The sequence below is a fragment of the Rhinolophus hipposideros genome, assembly GCF_964194185.1.
Source record: "Rhinolophus hipposideros genome assembly, chromosome: 3".
In the NCBI taxonomy this organism is placed as follows: Eukaryota; Metazoa; Chordata; class Mammalia; order Chiroptera; family Rhinolophidae; genus Rhinolophus; species Rhinolophus hipposideros.
The window spans coordinates 104,214,780-104,238,361 of NC_138049.1; the positions used below are offsets into that span (position 1 = coordinate 104,214,780).

The 23,582-nt window shown below is 48.1% G+C and overlaps 1 protein-coding gene across 5 annotated transcripts in view; it reads right to left on the minus strand.

Moving 5' to 3' along the window:
- PACSIN1 (protein kinase C and casein kinase substrate in neurons 1) overlaps window positions 1-23,582 on the minus strand; it is a 57,670-nt gene that overhangs the window by 15,969 nt on the left and 18,119 nt on the right. For 2 of the 5 annotated variants that reach the window (XM_081043342.1, XM_081043341.1), the window contains exon 1: window positions 2,215-2,404. The exons of 2 other annotated variants lie outside the window; for them this stretch is intronic. The gene's annotated coding sequence lies outside the window, so the exon portion shown is untranslated. Of the gene's footprint in view, window positions 1-2,214; window positions 2,405-12,835; window positions 12,855-23,582 lie in introns of those variants that run through there. One more of the 5 variants, XM_081043343.1, reaches the window with a different exon arrangement.

The window sequence follows — 23,582 nt, forward strand, 5'->3', positions numbered from 1 at the left end:
ATGGGGGCTCAACCAAGGCGGTCATTTAGCTAGAAACAGTGAGAAGTGGTTGATGGCTGGGAATTTGCTGATAGTTTGGATGTGAGTGTGAAAAGAAGTCCAGGATGGCTCCAGGGCTTGGGCCTGAGCAGCTGGTGGGTGGGGAGCACAGCAGGAGGAATGATTTGGGGGAGCTGGGAGCCCAGTTTTAGAGCCTGGAGTTGCCCATGAAGAGCCAAGTGGAGATGTCTCCTTAGTTTCCCCCAGAGCGCCTGCACTGGGGGCCGTGTGAGGTAAGGCCAGCCTGGGGCTAAACTGGTCTTCCAGTCCCAGAGCCCCAGCCCTCTGGCTGAGCCCCAGGCCTCTGAATGCTCCTGGGGCCTCCCTTCAGCTCCCTCTGACATGGGGAAGGCTGCTGGGCTTCCAGGCAGGTGCCCCGACAATAGGCCCACTGAGTGCAATGGGGTAGGGTTTGGAAATGTACCCTGGGAGTCTATTCTGGTGGGCTCTCTGCCCCAGAGTCTGGGAACAACAATGTAGGGGAGAGACAGAGCAAGCAAGACAGACTGTAGGGACCTGAGGGACAGAAAACAACAAAGGAGAAGGGGAACGTGGCCTAGAGAAGGGGAACGTGGCCTAGAGAAGGGGAACGTGGCCTAGAGAAGGGGAACGTGGCCTAGAGAAGGCAGCACCGGGGTGGGGAAGGTCGGGGCGGGCCTGAGGGGCTGGGGAGGGGACAGCACCTTCTCGTTCTGCCCTTCAGGGCTCACCAGCCCCATTCTGGCTGAGATGGAAGCAAGCCCCACTGCCGAAGCTGAGGCAGGCCAGATGCCAGCCACCCCAAGGCCCTGGTGGGAGGAGGGCGACGGGCTTCAGGGAAGCAGGGGGCGGATGGCGACAGTGTACCTGGGTTACGTGGCTGCCAGCTCCTGGGCAGATCTGCACCCCAGACCCTGCTCCTACCACTGGAGACCTGTCCTCTCAACCCCATGCCCTTAAACCCCCAGCGGGAGACCCCTGTGCCTAATACTCAGCAGGTGAACTAACACTTGCAGAAATGAACTGAACCACGTCAGCTTCCTGACACATATTTCTCCACCCGATCCCAGGCTCAGGGATCCCTCCTCGGCCCTGCACAAAGTCTTCTGACCCCCAGGTGCCCAGGGGAAGAAGCTCCACGATGTGGTGCCAGGGCCCAGCAAAGGACCCAGCCAGCTGGATGCTGGGTAGAGAAGGCAAGCGGGAGAAGAGGGCACACACTTTGCCTCCCAGGCACCCTAAGCACGCCCAAGCTTGCACACACCAACCCCCTGCCCCACTCAGGCTCGGATCGCCTCCCCACACAGGCCAAGGCTCTTCAGATCCGTTCCAGGGCCAACCCGGACCAGGTGCTCCCCACACACTGCTGCACTGCAGGCCCGTCAGGCCCCTCTGTGCTCAGCTCCTCCCCAGGCCCCAGCACCACCCGTCTGAGCAGCCAGAGGCGCCTCCGCAGTGCCCAGGCTGGCGGAGTCTGTCCCCAGGAGCAATGCAGCAAGGGACAGAAGTTGGGGGAGGGAGGGCCACAGGCACCACCACGAGGGGTCTGCTCTCCTGTGCCCCAACAGGAGACTCTGGGCTTGCTGGGGGTGACACGGGTCCTTCGGGAGACCTGGGCATCTAGGTCTGCAGGGAGAACAAGGAGGGAAAGGGCTCATGCTTGGGGGAAAAGGAGAAAGATGACCCCCCTGACCAGGGGGCTCTAAGCCCAATGCCTGAGACCATGTGGGGAGGCTGTGGTGCAGGGGGTGGGACTGGGTCTGCTGGTCCCAAATGGCCAGGGCCTAGCAGTGCCCCCCGTGGGGGTGGGAGACATCCGCACTTCTCCCTGCCCCCCACATACTCTAGCCTCAGCCTGGGGAGGGACGGTGCTGTGGGTTACTGGAAGCTTCAGCATCCCACAGGGCATTTCCCCCAGGGAGGGGAGTGTTTCTACAGTCAGGGCTTGTGACAGTGGTGGAGAGAGGGACTGAAGTACAGAAGAGGAAAGGCAACAGGGGGGCAGTCCTCCTGATGGGGAGGGCCCAGATTCTGAAGAGTGCCTCCAAAATGCTGGCTGCTCCCCACCCATCCCCTGGCCCTGGCCCCTTAGGCCCTTCTGCTTGCTACCAGGTGCTGCTGGTAGGAAGGCAGCGTTAGTCCCAGGGCCCCACTCTCCATGCAGCCTCTTCCAGCTGTCCCCATCGGGATGCCTACCTGGGCCTGTCTTGGTACCAAGCCAGGGGCAGGTAGGAGCGCACTGCCCCTGCTGGGCCAAGCTGGGCCGGAGGAGCTGGCTGTCCTCCTTCTCCGTGCTGGTGGGCAGGGAGGGGGCCTGGTGCCCAGGCTGGGGGCTCTGTCCTCTTGGGTTCCCTCCCCTCCACTGCTAGCTGAGGAAGGCAGCAGCACCAGAACTGCGGAAGCCAGCTCCCCGCCCCCCACTGCTGCCTCCTCCCCTCCCTCCTCCCGACCTGCCTCCTGCTCCAGCCACCCACCTCCTTCTGCTCGTTTCTATGGCAACTGGGCAATGCTCGCACAGACAGCCTCCTTCCTATGTACACCAGGGGACGCCCGCCTTCTACATGGCGCCTGCATCAACACCGGCGGGGGCATGCACACTTCACCTTCACAGAGACGCTGATGGACACGCAGGCTCACATGGCCACCCTGGATTGTGGGGGGGACCCTTCTCCAGCCTCTTTCCTCTTTTCTCCTCGGGAGCCTCCCTCCAGACATCCCAACCAGGCATTGCAAGCTGCACCTTTCCATGCACTTCCCTCAAGTCCTTGAAATCTGACTGAATGCTACTCTGTAAATATTTCTATTTGCTTACTCATTCATTCGCCTTCAGTCATCCCTCGACATTTTATTTTGAGTCTTTTCTGGGTCAGGCTGAGTGTGAGATTCTCATCCACAATCTCATTCCATAAGGTCCCATACCCATTTTACAGATTGGAAACTGAGGCCCACAGTAGTAAGACAACTTATCTGAGTATCCAGGACTCCTGGGTTCATTGTTAGCAGAGAGGCCTTGTGATTCCAAATCTGGCACTTCTCCCATTGGCCAGAGCTGCCACACACCCCTCAGAGCAGACCCCGAGGCTCGCACCACACACGTGTGATCGATACGTACCGACATGTATCCACACACAAGTGCACCCCCAACAACACACTTACACATACAAACCCCCATTGCACATATTTGTGTACACGCATCTCCACAAGCCTGTGTATCTAGCGATACGTGCACAGGTAACACACATACATACACTGTTAATACTGATATCAGCGCACATAATCTTTAAAACATGTACACACATGTACACAGATCCAGAACATACAACACACAAACCCATCCGACAGCAAATCACAGCTGGATAACGCTCGCCTCATTAGAAGGGATCAGTGACACAGGAAAAGTGTCCCAACCAGGGGATTAAACAATGAGCCACTTCCCTGGACAGGGGCTGACTCTGCTCTGCGCCCCCCTCTAGGTATCAGACATTAATCTGCCCCCTTTGTCTGAGCTCTGCTGTGGAGGACAGGGGTGGGGGTGGAGACAGGGTCCACCCTTCCCCACACCCCCTCCCTCATTCTGGAAGTCCTCTGCCCGTCCTAGGGAGTTCACAGATGTCCTCGCCCACCTTCCCGGTTGCTGTCCAGTCCGGGGACATGGAACGATGACAGGACAGTGTAAAACGGGCCCCTTCTCCTCAGAGGGAGTTCCGTGCTTCAGGCAGGCCTGCCGCCCCCAGCAGGGACAACATCCAGTGGGGGCGGGGAGGGGGAGGACAGACCAGGTGGGGACCTGGGCACAGGACACACACCCTGCCCCACAGGATGCGCTGTCCCCAGCCAGTCACCACCTCAGAGGACCTCAGGCAGGGGTCACTGCAGCCCCCAATGCCAGGGCAATTCTCAGGGACCCCGCACAGCCCAGAGAGGACAGACTCAATCAGAGAGAACCAGAAGCCCACTGAAAACTAAGCAAGAAGCTGCCTGTTAATGATAGCCTTTTTCCATGTGTCATCCCATCTAAGACCCCTCTCAATCATCAGACTGATGTCAATTAAATCAGACATGCTATAAATTATTTGAAACATCCTAATATCAGAAATGTCAAATGTGAGGGTAAAAATCATCCTGGAACAGAAGAAACAGGTTATTTCATTCATTCAGTAGATATTTACTAGGTACCCACCATATGTCAGGGACTGTTTTAGATGCCGGGACACAACTATGGGCCAGAGTCCCCACTGGTGACAAGCCAGTGGGTTTACTGAACTCCTGTTCTCCGTGGTGTCCGTGGCTAACACAGCCACCCTGAGGTGAGGTCACAGGAGTGAGAGGAAATGGGCTCCAAGGCGACAAAGCCAATAAATGTCTGGGCCAGGATTTGAACCCTCTGCCTGCCAAGTTTTTTCCAATGTTCCACTTTGGTTCCATTAAGAAAGATTTGGTTAGGAAACATGGGAACAGCCATCCAGTTTCTAGGAATTTCAGAGTCGAGTGTGCTTCTCAGCCTTAGATCAACGGCAGGACAGGGTCACGTGGACGTGCAATGCCAGTCAAATACTGGGCATGAGCGAGGACCTCACCATGATAGGTGACTTCCAGCCTGGCCTTCCTTGGGCCAGAAGGCTGGCATTGGGTGTCCCCAAACCTGGAGGTCCTCAGCAGAGGACCGGCAAGGAGGGCGGGGATGGCTGGCGCTGGAGAACAGAGGCTCCCTGGAGAGCGAGGAGACCTCAGCTAGGGGGCGGGGAGGGATTGAGTTCCGGAGCTGTAAGCAGAGCCCCCTGCCCACCTGCTGGCCCCCAGCCCCAGATCATCTTTCTCCTAAAGAGCTGGCTCCATCCAGGGATACCAAAGACAGCTCACCCCACCCAGCCCTCTGTCAGCCTGATCTGGCCCCATCTGCCGCCTGGCAGACCCCCGCGTTCTGCCCCCCCACACTCAGACAGGCTCTGTGGCAGAAGCTGACCCCTCGGTCACCCCTCCTTCCCCAGCTGGGAAAGCATCCACCCCTACCCCTCCTCCGCTGTCAGCCTAATCCAGCTCCATCTGCTGTTGGGAGGGGCCCCCAAGTCACCCGTCTGCAGCCCTCTACTCCCCCACTTACAGGCCCCAGACAAGCCCAGGGACCCCCCCCCCACACACACACACACGATGCCTAACATCAGCCCCTATTCCCGGCCCTTAATCATGTTCCAGGACACCGGTGGGATCGGACGACAAATGAGGAAGGGGCCTCACCCAGGCCACAGAGCAGCTGCCCTCATGTCCCCAAAAGAAGCTGACCCCTTCCATCACCACCTCCTTGCCCAACCCACCACCTCACTGCCCCACCCCCACCCCAGCCTGGCACAGTTATCCCACATGTTCCCAGAGCAAATGCAATCAGGGCTCATTAGCTGCTGCTTTGCATCTCATTTGCATAATGTTCCCATGACTGTCAAAATGCCAGGCTCCTCCCCAGGCCCCTGCCCATGACAGGTGGGGCTGGCCAGCAATGAAGAAATAAAATGGGCAAGGGCCCTGAGGGTCTATGTGGGGGCTAAACCTGTGGGGGCCAGAGCATCAGAGGGAGAAAACCAGAGGCAACTTGAAGTTTCAGACCCTGAACGGCACCCAGAGCAGGGACAATAGGTACTTACTGAGCACCTGCTAAGTCGGGGCACCGTTACCCACTTGCTTTCCACAATGAGCCATTTCACAGGTGTGAACACCGATGCTTTAAGACCTTCCTACTCAAAGTCTGGATCCCACCTGGGAGCTGGGAAGACGTGCAGCATCTCAGGTCCCACCCCAAACCTCCTGAATCCAAACCTGCATTGTCACAAGAGCCTAGGAGATGAGTGTGAGGAGTACGAGGTTGAGGGACTTGCCCTGGTGTCGGAACCGAGGCATGTCTGACCAAACCCCATGCTAGTGTCTTTAATACACTTAACAAATATTTCCTGAGCACCTACCACACGTATCACTGCCCTAGGCAGTGGGACACAGCAGATAACCGCGAGACAACCTCATGTACGTCTCATGCCAAAAGGGGAAGACATGCAACAAATAACAATAGAAGTTCACACGGTGATCAGTATTGCCAAGAACAATAATGTGGGGCAAACAGGTAAAGAGGATGAATGGGGGCCATTTCGGAATCCCTCTTTGAAGAGGTGACATTTGAACAAAAACCTAAAGAAAGGGGGACAGGGAGGTACGTGATGATTTGGGGGAAGAGTGTTTCTGGCAGAGGGAAGGGCAAGGGCCAATGTCCTGAGGTGAGGGTAAGCGAGGCACTGAAGGCACCCCAAAACTGAGTGGATGGATGGATGGACTGATGGGGATGAGTGGATGGATGGAGGCAGAGAGAAGTAGACAACGTAGAGACGAGGCAGGCAGAGGCCAGGACCTGCAGGGCCTTGTGGGCTGCGGTGAGGACGCTGGACTTCATTCTAAGTATGAAGGGAAGCCATTGGTATTTTTGAGCAAGGGAGGGAAAGGATCCAATCTATGTTTTAGAAGATTCCTGTGGCTTTTATGTGGCAGTGACTAGAAAGACTCAAAGGCTGGAGCAAGGAGACAAGTTAAGAGGCTTTTGCAATATTTATTCCCAATAGAAATGAGTGCTGTGGCCACTAAAACACATGCCCAAGAACACTTGCAGCAGTTTTGTTCTTAATAGCTCCAAACTGGAAGCAACCCATCCACAGAAAAATGGATAAACAAATTGTGTGGTGTGTTGCATGTAGTAGGGGTAGTTTGCTTTTCCACTGTGCAAATTCTACCACGTGGTTTACTCACACAGTTGAATACTATACAGCCGTGAAAAACATCCAACTACATACAACCACACGGAAAAATCTCAAGACATCTTGTAGAGCAAGAGAAACCAAACTTAAAAGATGGATTCTACTTATATAAAGCTCAAGAACAGGTAAATCTGGACGTCTGGTGTCTGGGCAAAATGGAGGTAATGCACTCCCCTTCTCCCTATTCCTCCTGCAAAGGACAGCTAAAACCCTGGACACTACATATAAAACGAACCTATGAAGACTCTAAAAGAGGAGAGAAGAGGGCAGGCTAGGGACCTCAAGACCCAAGGAACAACACAGTAGTGAGTTCTCTGGCTTTCGTTTTTGCCCACTATTTTCCAGATTTGTTGCTGGAGAAGTCAGCAACCCAGAAATACCAATGAGTGTGGACAAAACCAGCTCTGAGAAAAGCCTGCTCTCTCTAGCCAAAAGACTAGGAAAGGCGCAGTCTAGCAAGACAAAAACCTTTAAAACAATAAATGCATACTCCAGCCAAACACCATGGAAAGAAACTGCAGCCCGAGCCCTCCCACCACTCCCAGGAGCTGAATGGGGGGGCTGAATGGGGAGCTGAGCCTGGCTGTCACCAGTGCCCCATCCCCCACCACCAGGGTGGTAACAGAAAAATGAGTGGGAATCCAGGACTTTCATCCCCACCCAGCACTAATACCCTCCCCTCCATGATGGGCTGGTGTCAGAAGAGGCCTAGTCAGGACTGTAACCATCACCCAGCAGTAACAGGTCAGTAAAGACCACATTGGGAGCAGCAACAAGGCATCCCTCCTTTCCCAGGCAGGGAGGTGCCAGTGGAAAGCTGGAACTCCCACCCCTGCCCAGTAGGAAGGAGGCACCCTTGTCCCACACAGGTTGCCAATTAAGGTCAAGTAGGGAACCTGGACTTTCACCCCTACCTGGCACCAATAAGGTGCAGTGTTGGAGGAGGGCTGCAAAGACAGAAGACTTAAATAAGAGTCCATGTCTCATAACATAACACCCTAACGTCCAGGATTCAAGAAAAAAAAAATCATCTGTCATACCAAGAACCAGGAAAATTTCAATCTGAATGCGAAAAGGCAAACAACAGATGCCAACACCAAGATGACACAAATATGGAATTACCTGATAAGGATGTTAAAGCTGCAATCTTAAAAATGTTTCAGGGGCGCTGGATGGCTCAGTTGGTTAGAGCGCGGGGCTCTGAACAATAGAGTTGCCAGTTCAATTCCCACATGGGATGGTGGGCTGCGCCCTCTGCAATTAAAGCTTGAAAACGGCAACTGGACTTGGAGCTGAGCTGCGCCCTCTACAACTAGATTGAAGGACAACTACTTGGTGCTGATGGGCCCTGAAGAATCACACTGTTCCCCAGTATTCCCCAATAAAATTTATGGAAAATAAAAAGTTTCAGCCAGCAATAATGGATACACTTGAAACAAATGAAAAAACAGAAAGCTTAGCAAAGAAATAGAAGATATAAAGAAGAATCAACTTGAAATTTTAGAACTGAAAGCTCATTAGATGAGCTCAAAAGCAGAATGGAACACAGGGAAAAGATAAGTGAATTTGAAGATAGAGATTTCCCAATCTAAACAACAGAAAGAAAATGGACTGGGGGTGGGGGGTGGGGGGAAGAACACAGCCTTAGAAAATTGTGGGCCTATAACAAAAGATCCAACATTCTGTTACAGTCCCAGAGGAGGTGAAAGAGAATGGCTCTAAAAAAGTATTCAAAGAAACAGTGGCTGGAAAAAACACACCCAAATTTGGGGGAAAACATATATCTACAGATTAGAAGCTTAGTAAACTCCAAACAGGTAATCTAGAAGGAGTCTACTCCAAGACACATAAAAAATTGAACTCCTGAAAACTAAAAACAAAGAAAAAATTCTGAAATCAGAGAGAGAGAGAGAGAGAGAGAGAGAGAGAGAGAGAGAGAGAGAGAGAGAGAGAGAGAGAGAGAGAGGACACTTTATCCAAAAAGGAAAAGCAATTCAATGACAGTGGATTTCTCATCAGAAACCATGGAGGCCAGAAGTGGCAGAGGGTAGGTTTCAATTGCTGAAAGAAAAGAACTGTTAACTCAGAAAACTATATTCAGTGAAAATATCCTTCAGGACATAAGGAAAAATCAAGACATTCTCAAATGAAGGAGAACTAAGAGAATTTGTTGTTAGTAGACCGACCGTAAAAGAATGGTTGAGAGAAATTCTTGAAACAGAAAGGAAATGATAAAAGAAGGAATCTTGGAGCATCAGGGAGGAAGAGAGAACAAGAGAAAGAATAAAAATATGGGTAAATATGGTAGACTTTCCTTGTCCTCAAGAGTTTTCTAAATTATGTTTGAGGGTTGAAACAAAAATTATAACATTCACTGATGTGTTTCTCAAAGTATGTAAAGAAAATGCTTATTAAAATTAGATTATAAGTGAGGGAGGGTAAAAAGACCTAAAGGGAGATAAATTTTCTACACTTCCCTTGAACTGGTAAATACTGACACCAGTAGACTGTGATAAGTTGTGTATAAAAAAGTTATAGCTAGGGGAACAATTGAAAAAGTCTGTACAAAGAGACACATTCAAAAACACTACAGGTAAATCAGAAATGGGCAAGTCTAATGTACAGAGATAGCAGTCAGAACAGCAGTTGTTTCTGACAGCTATCAGTGAAGGTGCCTTCTGGCGTCCTGGCAAGGTTCTCTGTCCTGAGCTGAGTGGTGGTTCCACAGGTGTTTACATATGTACAAATGCAGTCAGTAGCATATCTAAGATTTGTGAACCTCGCTGTATACACATGAGGTGTGTTAAAAAAAATACAGTGAATGTTTAAATTTTAAAAATGTATTATAATAGGGCGGGCCTAGTGGCTCAGGAGGTTGGAGCTCTGTGTTCCTAACTCCGAAGGCTGCCGGTTGGATTCCCACATGGGCCAGGGGGCTCTCAACCACAAGGTTGCCGGTTTAATTCCTCGAGTCCCGCAAGGGATGGTGGGCAGCGCCCCCTGCAACTAAGATTGAACACGGCACCTTGAGCTGAGCTGCTGCTGAGCTCCCAGATGGCTCAGTTGGTTGGAGTGCATCCTCTCAACCACAAAGTTGCCGGTTCAACTCCCTCAAGGGATGGTGGGTTGCGCCCCCTGCAACTGACAACGGCAACTGGACCTGGAGCTGAGCTGCGCCCTCCACAACTAAGACTGAAAGGACAACAACTTGACTTGGAAAAAAGGCCTGGAAGTACACACTGTTCCCCAATAAAGTCCTGTCCCCTTCCCCAATAAAAAATAATCTAACAAAAAAATGTATTACAATAAAAGACACATTGCCATTAATCCCCCTCAAAATACTCCCCCTCAATTCGGACACACTGATCCCATTGTTCTTGCCACTTTCTGAAGCAGTTCTGGAAGTCCTCTTTCATGAGTGTCTTTAGTTATGCTGTCATGGCTGCCTCGATGTCCTGAATTATTGTGACTTTGGGGAAGAGCCAGAAGTCACATGGTGCCAGATCCAGTGAATAAGGTGGATGAGGTGGAACACCGTAATGTTTTTATTTGACAGAAATTGCTGTACCAGAAGCGATGTGTGACATGGAGTGTTGTCACAATGGAGGATGAAGTAAAGACACTCACGAAACAAGACTTCCAGAACTGCTTCAGAAAGTGGCAAGAGCAATGGGATAAGTGTGTTTGAATCGAGGGGGAATATTTTGAGGGGGATTAATGACAATGTGTCTTATACTGCAAAAATTTTTTTAAATTAAAACATTCACTATATTTTTTTTATCACACCTTGTATGTTATACGTCAATTGAAAAATTAAAAGAGGCTATTGCTACCACCCAGATGAATGATGAAGGTGCGGTGGTGAAGTCTGATTCAGGGCACCCTCTGGGCACAGGCCTTGCTGTGGCTTTGATGGACTGGCCCCCATGCCCACACTCGGCGCACACCATCAGCCACTTTCTCACCTCTGGTATCTCAGGGAAATTAAACTGAACAAGGGTGCCCACAACCGTAGTCTGACACAGCGGCTCCCACTGGGTGCAGTGCTGGGTATACAGCTGGCGCTCAGTCCATGCTCCAGTGTGGCTGACAATACTCACAGCCCCTCACAGCCAGCTGGTGTTCAGATGCCCAGAGCACTCTCTCCCCGTGAATCTCTGGAGGCTGTACTCACCTCTGTATTACACACAAAGGAATGGAGAATTAGAAAAGCTAGGGAATTTCTCCAAACTCACACAGCTCATGGCAACTGGAATTAGGCCTCTTCCCCTTCCAGGGGTTCTCACGACCCTCTGGAGGTTTGTACAGAATAGAGATTCTGGCCACAGCCACAGATTCTAATTCAGCAGGGGTTTCAGCTGTCTATCGCTGCGTAACAAAGCTCCCCAGAATTTAGTGACTAAAAACAATGATTTACTGTATTTCATGATTATGTGGATTGGCTGGGTCAAGCTTAGTGGTTCTTCTCTTCCACATGGCCTCAGATGTGGCTGAAATGTCCAAGGCGGCTTCCTCTTTCACTTGCCTTTCAGCGCAGATGGCCAGTGTAGCTGGCAGCTGGGTGCCTGTCTGTCCCCGCCACCCTCCCACTCCATCTTTCTCCCCATGTGGTCTCTCCAGAAGGGTACCTGGACCTGCTTACATGGTAGCTCAGGGCTCCAAGAGTGAACATTCCAAGAGGACAAGTTCCAATATGTAAGCACTTATCTATCAAGCTTCTGCTGGCATGCTGGCCAATGTCTCATTGGCCAAAGCAAGTCACATGGCCAAGCCCAGAGTCAATGCAGGTATGGGGGGGCTACACCAAAGTGTCTAGCAGGAGGTGGGGTTCACGGGTGGAGCGCCAATGTATGAGACCACCATAGGAGGTCTGTGGTGCGGCCCAGGAATTTGCATTTTTATTACCTTATTTCTGGTAGTCCCCCATTGTGATACAGGTATTCCAGTGACCACACTTCAAGAACGGGTCCCAGACTATAATATCTATTCTATAACGCCACCATCCAAGAGGCTTTCAAATCTCCCTGCCTTTTCTAGTCCCTGCTCAAATGGAATCACACACAATCGCTGTCCTGGGGGGCTGACAGCCCAGGGCAGACACCCACACACTGAGACATTGAATGCTGTGCAAGCACAGGGAATAGAATCAATATTATTATAGTAACTATGTATGGCGTCAGATGGATACTAGACTTATCAGGGTGATCACTCTGCAAGACAATAGAAATGTCTAATCACTATGCTGTACACCTGAAACTAATATAATATTGTATGTCAATTGTAATTGAAAAATAAAAAAATTATTTTAAAAAAATGCTGTTCAGACACTGGCTTCTTCAACAAGCCTGGGACTCTGGCTTTTAGTCCTGACTCGGCCACGTTCCAGCAGGTGATTTTGCACAGGTTGCTCCCCTCAAAGTGAGGGAGTTGCACCAGATTAGCAATTTCTAACCTCTGCACCACGGAGGGGCCCTCGATGTATCTTCACCCAAGGAGCCCGATGTTTTGAAAGATTTTTCTCTACCAAACAAACTCCATATGCTAAGTAATTTTTTTAAAAAACTGGAAAGCAAATGACTTTTTACTCAATTATCAGGTAGCATTTCTAATCGGCATGAGATAACCAACATTTCTGTGCTGAACTGAGAGAATTCCCACCAAAAGCAAAAGGCTCTGAGGTATTGGATAGATTGGGCTGCCTCTGCTTGGGAAATGCTCAACTGGGGCACAGCTTATTGCAATACTCAAAACAACCGAGCCCCTGCCTGGAGTTATGGGGGCTTTCGGCTGAGATCAACGGGACAGGGTGTCCTGTACGTCAGGGCCGTCCAACTCTGAGCATCTGTGTGCGGAGTGCCGGCTGGGGCCCAGCATGAGCCAGCACCCTGCAGAGTGCCACAGGAAAGCTCTGGGCGTGGCAGATAAGGTGGCATCGTCCATTGATGATTTAAATTTAAGTTGAACAGAATTAAATAAAATTGAAAATCAATTCCTAAAATAAATAAAATCAATTCCTCAATTGCACTTACCACATTTCAAGTGCTCAGCGGCCACATGTGTCGGCAGCCACCATCTTGGACCGAGAAGATATAGAACATTTCCACCAATGCAAAGTTCAAATGGACAATGCTGGAAAGTATGGTCAAAAAATTACAAACGTAGGCATGTCCAATGTTCCACGCTTGATGGGGCCCAAAAGGAGAGTTCCTACACATCAAATCCTAGCTGAGCAACTGCTCATAGGATACGATGGAGCTACATTTCTTGGGTAAAAAAAACTAATTGGCTCCAAAACAGTGCAAAAAAATCACACTTAGGGAATCAGCCAACCTTTAAAATCACACACTAAATTTAGAGAGGAGACAATTAAGCTCTTCATAAAACTGTGTTCCCCAATAATGGTAATTATTGGAGTAAGCCACTGAGTATGACCCCTGCCATAACCACACCCCCTCAAGAGTCCCCCCCACCCCCAAGAGATGAAAGCGAGGGGTTGTGAGTTTTCTTATCCTGACAAACACAACCCTCTAACCCTGCAAGTCCCATACTTTATATTCTAAAGCATTTCTGAGTCTACTTCTAAAGTAAGGGCTGCTCTCCAAGGGGGCAGAGCGGGAAAGGTGGTGGAGATGTCTGGTTCCTTGTGAAAGGAGCTTTTAGTAGCAGCTCATCTGCCCTTACCAACCAGAGTCCCGCCTGCAGCGACTCAGAGGAAATGCTGGGTGGCCTAAGGCAGGGTTTCTCACCTTGGGCATGAATGACCCAAAAGGGCTGGACCATTCTTTGTGGGGGGCTGTCTTGTGCGCGGTCAGATATTTGGCAGCATTCCTGTCCTCTACCCACTGATGCCAAGAGCACCCACCCCTGAATTGTAACAACCAAAAATGTCTGTAGACATCGCCAAATGTCCCCTGGGGCGCAAAATCGACCCGGTTGAGAACCACTGGCCTACAGTTTAAACTCTAAGCCAGTGGTTCTCAAACTTGAACATGCATCAGAATCATCATCTAAAGGACTTGGTAAAACACAGATTGCTGGACCTCAGCCCCAAAGTTTCTGATTCAGTAGGTCTGAGGCAGCACTCAAGAATTGGTATTTCTATCAAGTGCCTAGGTCATGCTGACGCTCCTGGTCAAGGCACCCCACTTTGGGAACCACTGATTTCAGTCATTTGTGACATTCCTGTTCCCCTGGACAATCAGACCAGAGGGAAAGGGCTTTCAGGAAAAGTTCCTTGTTGAAGATAAGAGACTGTGTTCTTGGATATTGTGGAGTCTGCATGTGATGTCTGGAGCTGTGGCGGACATCTTGTGACCTCAGGAGGAGCTAGCTGAGGGCCAAACCTACCCACCGAGGATGGAAAGAAGCTGTTTCCTGGAGGTGGTTGAGCCCCAGAACTAACCAATGCTGGAGCTGTCCTCGGGAGATCCTGGAGAGTGACATAATGTGACTTCCTTTTGTTTAAGCAAGTGGTTTCCAAACTTTGCTGCCCATTAGAATACCTGGGAGGTTTTAAAAACTTGCTCCACATCAAGTAAGTCAGAATCTCTGATTGTAGGACCCAAGAATTAGTATTTTTTAAAGATTCTGCCAGGTGTTTCAATGTGCAGCCAAGTTTGAGAACCCTTGCTACTGAAAGTGTGGTTGGTGGGCTATGAACATTAGCAGTACTTGGAAGCTTGTTAGAAATGGAGACTCTTAGGCCCCACCCCTACTCTGAGACTTATGACTCAGATTCTGTATTTTAACAGGTAATGTGTGATCTGTATGCACAGCAAAATTTGAGAAACAATACTTTAAGCCATCTTGAGTTGGTTTTTCTGTCCTTAGTATCTCAACTGCTACCATCTTTAATAGGTCTGCAGGACCCACATATCTGAACACAGGGTGCACATATTTAAATCATAGTGAAATGATTCTTTCAAGGGAGACCCCAGTACTTTCCCCAACACTGAAAGCACTGTGGCCACGTCTCATAAAGCTGACCATGCCCACACCTACAGGAATTTCACATCATGGCATACACTCTTGAGAAAATCTTACATGTGCTCAGGAAAACAAACACGGAAATGGCCTTTGCAATTAACAAACCTCACAAAAGGGAGAAAAGCTAAATGTCCATATTAGGGAAAACAGATAAATTATGATATATTCATGTTACCATTACATTGCTAGCATTTACTGAGCAGATACTGTCCTAAATGTTTAACATGGATCACCTTGTTTAACCCCATAGCTTCCCTATAAGGCAGGAATTATTATTGTCCCCATTTTATGGATGAGGAAACTGAGGTAGAGTAGTAACTTGCCCAAGTTACCGCACAAAACTCACTGAGCTAGATGGAACTTGAAACTAGTATGGCTCTAGAACTGACCTAATCGTCACAGTAGCCTGCCTCACAGGGAAAAAAATCTTCCCACCCCCTGACCTTTCTGCATAGATGTACCCATTCCTTCCACGTTCACACCCAAGCCTATCACAGCGCCTGTAATCCTTAAGTGTAGCTATTATTTTCATGCCAATCCTCTGGCCCGCCTTAGAGTGCGTCTCAACCCAGATGCACGTAAGAATCACCTGGCACACTTTTTTTAAAAGCCGCGGTAAAATATACATAACATTTACTATTTTAACCAGTTGTAAGTGTACAGTTCAATGGCATTAAGTATATTCACATTGTTATGCAACCATCACCACCATCCATCTCTAGAAGGTTTTCATCATCCCAAACCGAAATTCTGTCCCCATAAAATAGTAACTCCCCATTCCTCCTCCCCCCAGCCCCTGGCAACCACCACACCATTCTACCTTCTGTGTCTGTGGATTTGTCTACTCTGGGCACCGCATAGAAAGTGGAATCACACAATATTTGTCATTTTGTGTCTGGCTTCTTTCACTCAGTATAATGTTTTCAAGATTCATCCATGTCGTAGCATGGATCAGAATTTCATTCCTTTTTAAGGCTGACTGATATGCTATCATATCTAAATGCCACATTTTGTTTAGCCATTCATCCACTGATGGACATTTGGACTGTTTTCACCTTTGGCTATTGTGTAGAATGCTGCTATGAACACAACACCCAGTACCTGTTTGAATCTCTGCTTTCAACTCTTTTGGGTAGATACCTAGATGTGGAATTTTAGATCATATTCTATGTTTAACATTTTGATGACCCATCAAATTGTTTTCCACAGTGGCTGTACCATTTTACATTTCCATCAGCAATGCAGAAGAGTTCCAATTTCTCCACATCTTCACCAATACTTGCTATTTTCTGTTTTTTAAAATGTTTATTTATTAATTTTAACATAACTATAATAAACCCATTGTATGTTAACATAAATTATATATTTTATAAAGAAAATACATTTTCCAAAACAAATGAAAAATTCGTGAAAGCAGTAGCATTGGTTTACATTTTTACAACTCTGATTAATGTCTGGCTTGAGAAGAAAGCTGGAGTCTCTTTTCTGTTTCTACATTCAGTCTGTTACAATATAATATATCACGTAGCTTCTGGAAACTTCCATTCATGAGTGAATGAGAGTGAAAAAGGCAAATAAAAACTCAGTATCATTTTGAAAATAGTTTTGATTTCATAGACCTTCTGAAAGGGAAGGCTTTGGGGACTCCCAGAGGCCCTGGAACCACTCTCTGAAAAACACAACTGATTTTAGGATAATAATCTGCCTCTGACTTTACTATTGGAGCTCAGACACTGTAGAGCTGCGTGTTAACTTGCAGACTTATGTCAGTTAGAAAAGACAATCCAAAGATTATAATTTTATGGTCCAAAGTAACATTAACCATTTTAGTATCTAGCCTAAAATCTTAGCCTTACATTCTTTATTTAAACAAAACTCATGTAAATACACAGGTCTTCAATTGCTCTTGGTACTTTCATAGTCTTTCTAGTTTCCTTATTAATGATTTAATAAATTAACACATTTTCATTCTATATTTGTATGAGAGTCTTGTTTTTATTACTGAAAATTATATTTCGACCACATTCTTTACCTCAGGAAACCTCCTCAATAACCTGTAATATACCCGTATTATTATGTCTCTTTTACAGAGGAAAAACTTGAGGCTCCAGATGTGCAAGAGACTTCTCTTGAGGATGAGATCGTTCAGCGATGCGAGCCCCAGTGATTTCTCAGGTTTGGTTCTGGTATCATCTTCCTGGACTTTCTATGCTGGATTCGTGACAATCTACTGATTCACATACTCTTTTCTCTCTCACAGGCTGAGATATAGGAAGGGAAATACTGGAAAAATTCCTTGCACACCAGTAGCCTTAGATGGGAGACACTGGAGATATGTTTCACCAAGCATTTTGTCATTTCAGGACAAAATGAGAAAAATCAATTTTGTGAGTTTGATGGAGGTTCTCAAAATGTGTTCTTTTGTTGTTGTTGTTGTTGTTTTTGATAATAGCCATCCGAGTGGGTGTGAAACAGTATCTCATTGTAGTTTTGATTTGCATTTCCCTGATGATTAATGATGTTGAACATCTTTTCATGTGCCTATTAGCCATCTGTGTATCTTCTTTGGAGAAATGTCTATTCAAGTCCTTTGCTCATTTTTTAACTGAGTTGTTTGGATTTTTGTTGTTTAGAGGAATGCCTTATATATTCTGAATATTAATCCCTTATCAGATATATTGCAAACGTTTTCTCCCATTCTTTTCACTCTCTTGATGGTGTCCTTTGATGTACAAAAGTTTTAAATTCTTTTTTTTTTTAAATTTTATTGGGGAAGGGGAACAGGACTTTTACTGGGGAACAGTGTGCACTTCTAGGACTTTTTTTTCCAAGTCAAGTTGTCCTTTCAATCTTACTTGTGCAGGGCGCAGCTCAGCTCCAGGGCTAGTTGCCGTTGCTAGTTACAGGGGACGCAGCCCACCATCCCTTGCGGGAGTCAAACCAGCAACCTTGTGGTTGAGAGGACACACTCCAACCAACTGAGCCATCCGGGAGCTCAGCAGCAGCTCAGCTCAAGGTGCCGTGTTCAATCTTAGTTGCAGGGGGCGCTGCCCACCATCCCTTGCGGGACTCAAGGAATTGAACTGGCAACCTTGTGGTTGAGAGCCCACTGGACCATGTGGGAATCGAATCGGCAGCTTTCGGAGTTGGGAGCATGGAGCTCTAACCACCTGAGCCACCGGGCCGGTCCCAAAAGTTTTAAATTCTGATGAAGTCCAGTTTATTTGTTTTTTCCTTTTGTTGCCAAATCCAATGCCATGAAGATTCCCCCTATATGTTTTCTTCTAAGAGTTTTACAGTTTTAGTTCTTACATTTAGGTCTTTGGTCCACTTTAAATTCATTTTTGAATACGGTGTAAGGTAAGGGTCCAACTTCATTTTTTTGCACGTGGATATCCAATTTTCTTACCTGGGAGACTTTTAAAACCCCTCAAGTCCAGGCTGCATCCCAGAATCTCTGTGGTGAGGCCCAGGCATCAGTAATTCAAAGTTCCCAACGTGGTTCCCAAGGGCACCCTGGGCTGAGAACCACTACCCAACTGCACTGCAATCTTCTTGTCCCAGGCCATCGGATATTGGCCTCTGTATTCCCACTGGCTGGCACACGCATGACCCATGGAGGTTTTCGGTGGGGTTTATGCTGGGCCTGGAGGGACTGTGGGAGAGTCTAGCCCTGGAACTTCTCAAACACACGAGTTCCCCAGCACTTTCCATGCCTGCCCAGTGCTGTGCCAGGGGCATCCAAGGAGATGAAAAAGAACCAGCCATGGGTTCAGTCTGAGGGGAGCGTGGGTGGACTTGGGAGAGGCCACAGAGTCAGATGGTAACAGAGTGCTGGGCAGTGTGGGGCTGGCTGTCCAGCCCATGGAATCAGAGTTCTGGCTGCTGAGGAGAGTGGCCTGGGGGCAGGGCTGGGGGGCCGCCTGGGGGCAGGGAAGAAGGGAAGCTCAGAGGAGGAAGAGCTCAAGCAGAGGTGTAGAGGTGAGCACCCATGGAACAAATGGGGAAGCCCCGCTGGAGAAGCTTCCCAGGAGGCTAGAAGGAGTAACGTAACAGCTCACGTCTGCTGGAAACCTGTCTGCCCATGTTCCCACCGTTGTGTTTCCTCATCTTTAAGCTGGGGGTTGCAGTAGTAGTTATCTCACAGGGCAGCTGGGAGGATTATACTTGTATGAGTTAGGACAGGACAAGGAACTGTGCCTGACACAAGGAAGCACTCAATAATGCCAGCCATACCGCAGTGCCAAAAATATGTAGCAAGTGGACACTTTGGTCAGCGTTGCTCAAGCAGTCGTTCGCTGTAATCAGAAGTGTCTGGACGCTGATGGTCACCGCTTTGAGCACCTCTTGTAATCGCAGAAGTCAAACGTGACTTGTATTCATCTTTTGTTATCGGTATATATTGAGCATTATAATTTTAATAGTTTTTTCCTTTCTTAAAATGTGTATACATTTTTTGGCACCTCTGTATATTCCATTGTCATTATGTCTTTTAATCTCAACAGCTACCCTAAGAAATGTACATCATTATCTCCATTTTTTTTAAGGGAAATGAGATCAGAGAGGTGAAGTCATTGGTCCACTATCACACAGCAGAAAGGAACCAGAATTCAAACTCGATTTTGTCTGACTCCAAAGCCCATGCACAAATCTCCCATGAAACCTGGGGACCAAAGGTTGGATTTCTGGAATGCAGACCTGGCAGGGGCCTCTCAAGGCCATTTTGTCTGGCCTATCTCCTTCGTTTTATAGAGAAAGACAATCAGAGAAAGGAGATGACAGCATGAGGCCCCACAGCATGTCAGGCTGACGGGGATCTGGGGCTGAGGCTTCTAGATAGGCTGCTGGGCGGGGCAGGTCACTACCTCAGCCAGCGGTCACAGCTAGCTGGGTCAGCGAGCACGTGTCCCACCTCCAGCCGGCTCAGCTGACAGTGCACTGGGGAGCTGAGCCATCACCCGGGGGAGGGGCAGAGCAGTCTCTGTGCCGAGAGCTCACCCGTCTGCCTCCCTGCTCAGGCTGGTAGAGATCATTCTGAGAGGCCTGTGGTCTGCCAGCCCCCCAGCTCAGGCCTGCAGCCCAGAGACCCCTAAGAGACCCCCACCCAGCCTTCTACCCACCACAGGGAGGAAGTCAGGCAATTATAGACGATCTTGGCAGGGGAGCAGAATGCAAACTGGGATCCATTTGCCTGTGCAATCTTCATAATTACCACAGCAGTTATCCCCCATGAGCCATTGCGACCAAAAGCTTCAGCATAGGTGCCGGAGCCCCCACCACATGCTCCAGTCCTTGTCCCCCCATCATCCCAGGCTGCGCTTTGTCCCGTGGCATATTCTCCAGCATCTGACAACCCGCTGCCTCTCTACTCTCCAGCTACCAGCGCAGGGGTGGGCCTCATCCCCATTGCAGAGAGGAGGACACAGGCTCATCCTCACTGAGGACAAGTAGCCTGTGAGCAGGTGAGCTTTGGCAGGAGCTAGCCCTTACCAGCTCGTCGGGGCCCTGCTTCTTCCCACTGTACAGATTTCAGGGTGAGACAGAGAAACCCTCTCAGTAATTCTATCTCCTTTAGAAACAAAGGGAGATGGGTTCACACCTAGCACCCATGGTGTGACTGAGGAAAGAAATTTCCAAACTTGGATGTGCGACAAAAATCTCTTCTATAAAAATGCATATTCCTGGTCCATACCCTGGAGATTCTGGTTCTATTGATCCAGTGAAAATCCTACTATCCCTGTTTTGTTTTGTTTTGTTTTTAAGTTCCCTCCTATGAGTTAAATTCAGCCCTGGCTTGGGAAATGTTAGGGAGTACAGGGAAGAATTCCTAAATATTTCTTGTTCTTTCCCTCACTGTCAACAAAAGTTTCCCTGTCAACTTTTCCCAAACCAAAAGCTCCTCTTTTTCACATCTAAATAACCACTGGAAGAGTGAAGGGGAGAGATGTGAATCACTCACACTATAGTATAAATAAGTCTGCTCAGCCAGCTTTCTGCCTAATGCTTAGTGGAGCCTCTGCCTGTTTAGGGGGGAGTGGAGGGTGGGAAACAGAAGTGTTGATAGAGCAGGAAAGAGAAGAGAGCAGGAAGAGGGAGGCAATAGAAGTGCTCCTGAGAGAGATATTAAGAGTAAGGGGCTTACAAAAGACCTCAAATAGCCAAAGCAATCTTAAGAAAAAAGAACAATGCTGGAGGTATCACACTCCCTGACTTTAGCTTGTACTACAGGGCTACAATAATCAAAACAGCATGGTATTGGCAGAAAAACAGACACATAGACCAATGGAATAGAATTGAAAACTCAGAAATAAAACCACATAAATATGGACAGATAATTTTTGACAAAGAAGCAAAAACATACAATGGAGAAAAGACAGCCTCTTCAATAAATGGTGCTGGCAGAATTGGAAAGCCACATGCAAAAGAATGAAACTGGACTGCTATCTGTCACCATGTACCAAAATTAATTCAAAATGGATCAAAGACTTAAGCATAAGACCTGAAACAATAAACTGCATAGAAGAAAACATAGGTACTAAACTTATGGACCTTGGGTTCAAAGAGCATTTTATGAATTTGACTCCAAAGGCAAAGGAAGTAAAAGCTAAAATAAATGAATGGGACTATATCAAACTTAAAAGCTTCTGCACAGCAAAAGAAACCATTGACAAAATAAAGAGGCAACCAACTGAATGGGAGAAGATTTTTGGAAACAATGCCTCCGATAAGGGGCTAATATCCAAAATATACAAGGAACTCATGCAACTCAACAACAAAAAAACAAACAACCCAATTGAAAAATGGGCAGAGGACCTGAAGAGACATTTCTCCAAAGAGGACTTACAAATGGCAAATAGACATATGAAAAAATGCTCACCATCACTAATCATCAGAGAAATGCAAATAAAAACCACAATGAGATATCACCTCACCCCAGGCAGAATGGCTATCATCAACAAAACAAATAGTAACAAGTGTTGGAGAGGCTGTGGAGAAAAACGAACCCTCATACACTGGTGGGAATGCAGACTGGTGCAACCGCTATGGAAGGCAGTGTGGAGGTTCCTCAAAAAATTACGAATAGAATTACCATGGGACCCAGCAATCACTCTCCTGGGAATCTACCCAAAAAATGTGAAAACATTTATGCACAAAGACATGTGTGCTCCAATGTTCATTGCAGCTTTGTTTACGGTGGCCAAGACATGGACACAACCAAAATTGCCCTTCGATAGATGAATGGATAAAGAAGTTGTGGTATATATACACAAAGGAATACTATTCGGTGGTAAGAAAAGATGATATAGGAGCATTTGTGACAACATGGATAGATCTTGAGAGTATGATGCTAAGCGAAATAAGTCAGACAGAAAAAGCAGAGAACCCTATGATTTCACTGATATGTGGTATGTAAACCAAAAACAACAAAGAACAAGACAAACAAATGAGAAACAAAAACTCATAGACACAGACAATAGTTTAGTGGTTACCAGAGGGGAAGGGAGGTGGGGGGAGGGAGATGAGGGTAAAGGGGGATCAAATATATGGTGATGGAAGGAGAACTGACTCTGGGTGGTGACAATCCCATTGGTGACAATGGGATTTATAGATGATGTAATACAGAATTGTATACCTGAAGTCTATGTGACTTTACTAATAATTCTCTCCCCAATAAACTTTAATTAAAAAAAGAAAAAGGAGTAAGGGGCTTTGAGCCGAGCCACATGACTTGGAAGGTATGCCCCATCACGGGAAAACTGGACAGAGGCTGGAGCTCACAGTAATGGAAACTCATCCCAGTCAAGCTGGATGATGACTACGCACTGTTCGCCTGAGCTCCCTGGGGGATGCCACGCACAGTGTAAAGACCTGCTTACACGGCCCACAGGTGGGGAGTGGGCTAACTCCTCGCTACTCAAAGTGTGGTCCGTGGACCAGCAGCACTGCCATCACCTGGCAGTTTGTGGCCAAGGTAGACTCATGGGCCCGTCAGACCTCCTGACTCAGAATCTTTTCGCGAGGTCCCCACGAGACTCCTGAGCACAGCAAGGTTGAGCAGCTCTGGCCTAGCCAGCACTTCGCCCCAGAGAGCCCTGGGAAGTACCTGCTTCTAAGAGGACATTGATGGGCAAGAGGCAGGGCTGCATCAGGAAACGGGAGGGGTGCTGGGGAACCGGGCAGAGGGGTTAGGCCCCGCCAAGGAGCTGGCCCGGAGCAGCTCTCTAACGGCAGGGAGGGGACACAGGCCAATAAAACTAAGAAGTAAATGTGGGCCCTAGACTTGGAATCCACTGCTGGGCTCACACTCACTTTGCCACTAACTTGCCATATGACTACATAACTAACGGGCTCCAGTTTCCTCTTCTGTCAAATGGAGCTGGCAGTTAAGGCTGCTGTAAGGCCCAAAGGAGCTAAGACGAGAAAGCCGTTTGGAAAGAGTGGAACACTGGACAGGGAGAGTCACCGTGGCTGCTTCCCAGTGTCCTCATGAGACCCCACATAAGCCTGGCCTCATGGCAGCAAAACTTACCTGTTTTCCTCCCCACAACGCTTCAGGGCTAGAATCTCAGGCTGAAAGGAGTTGGAAACACATGAGGGTGAGGGTGTTCCTATCTAATAATATATCTACCAGGATTTGGTTTTGAAGATCCTTGGAAATGGATAGCAGGTACAGTTAGGTAGCGGTTGTCCCAGGACTCCCCAAATCGCACATCCACCACCTACCAGACAGCCATGGTTCCCCACCCTGATTGCACATAAGAATCATTGATGTCTGGACCACCAGAATGG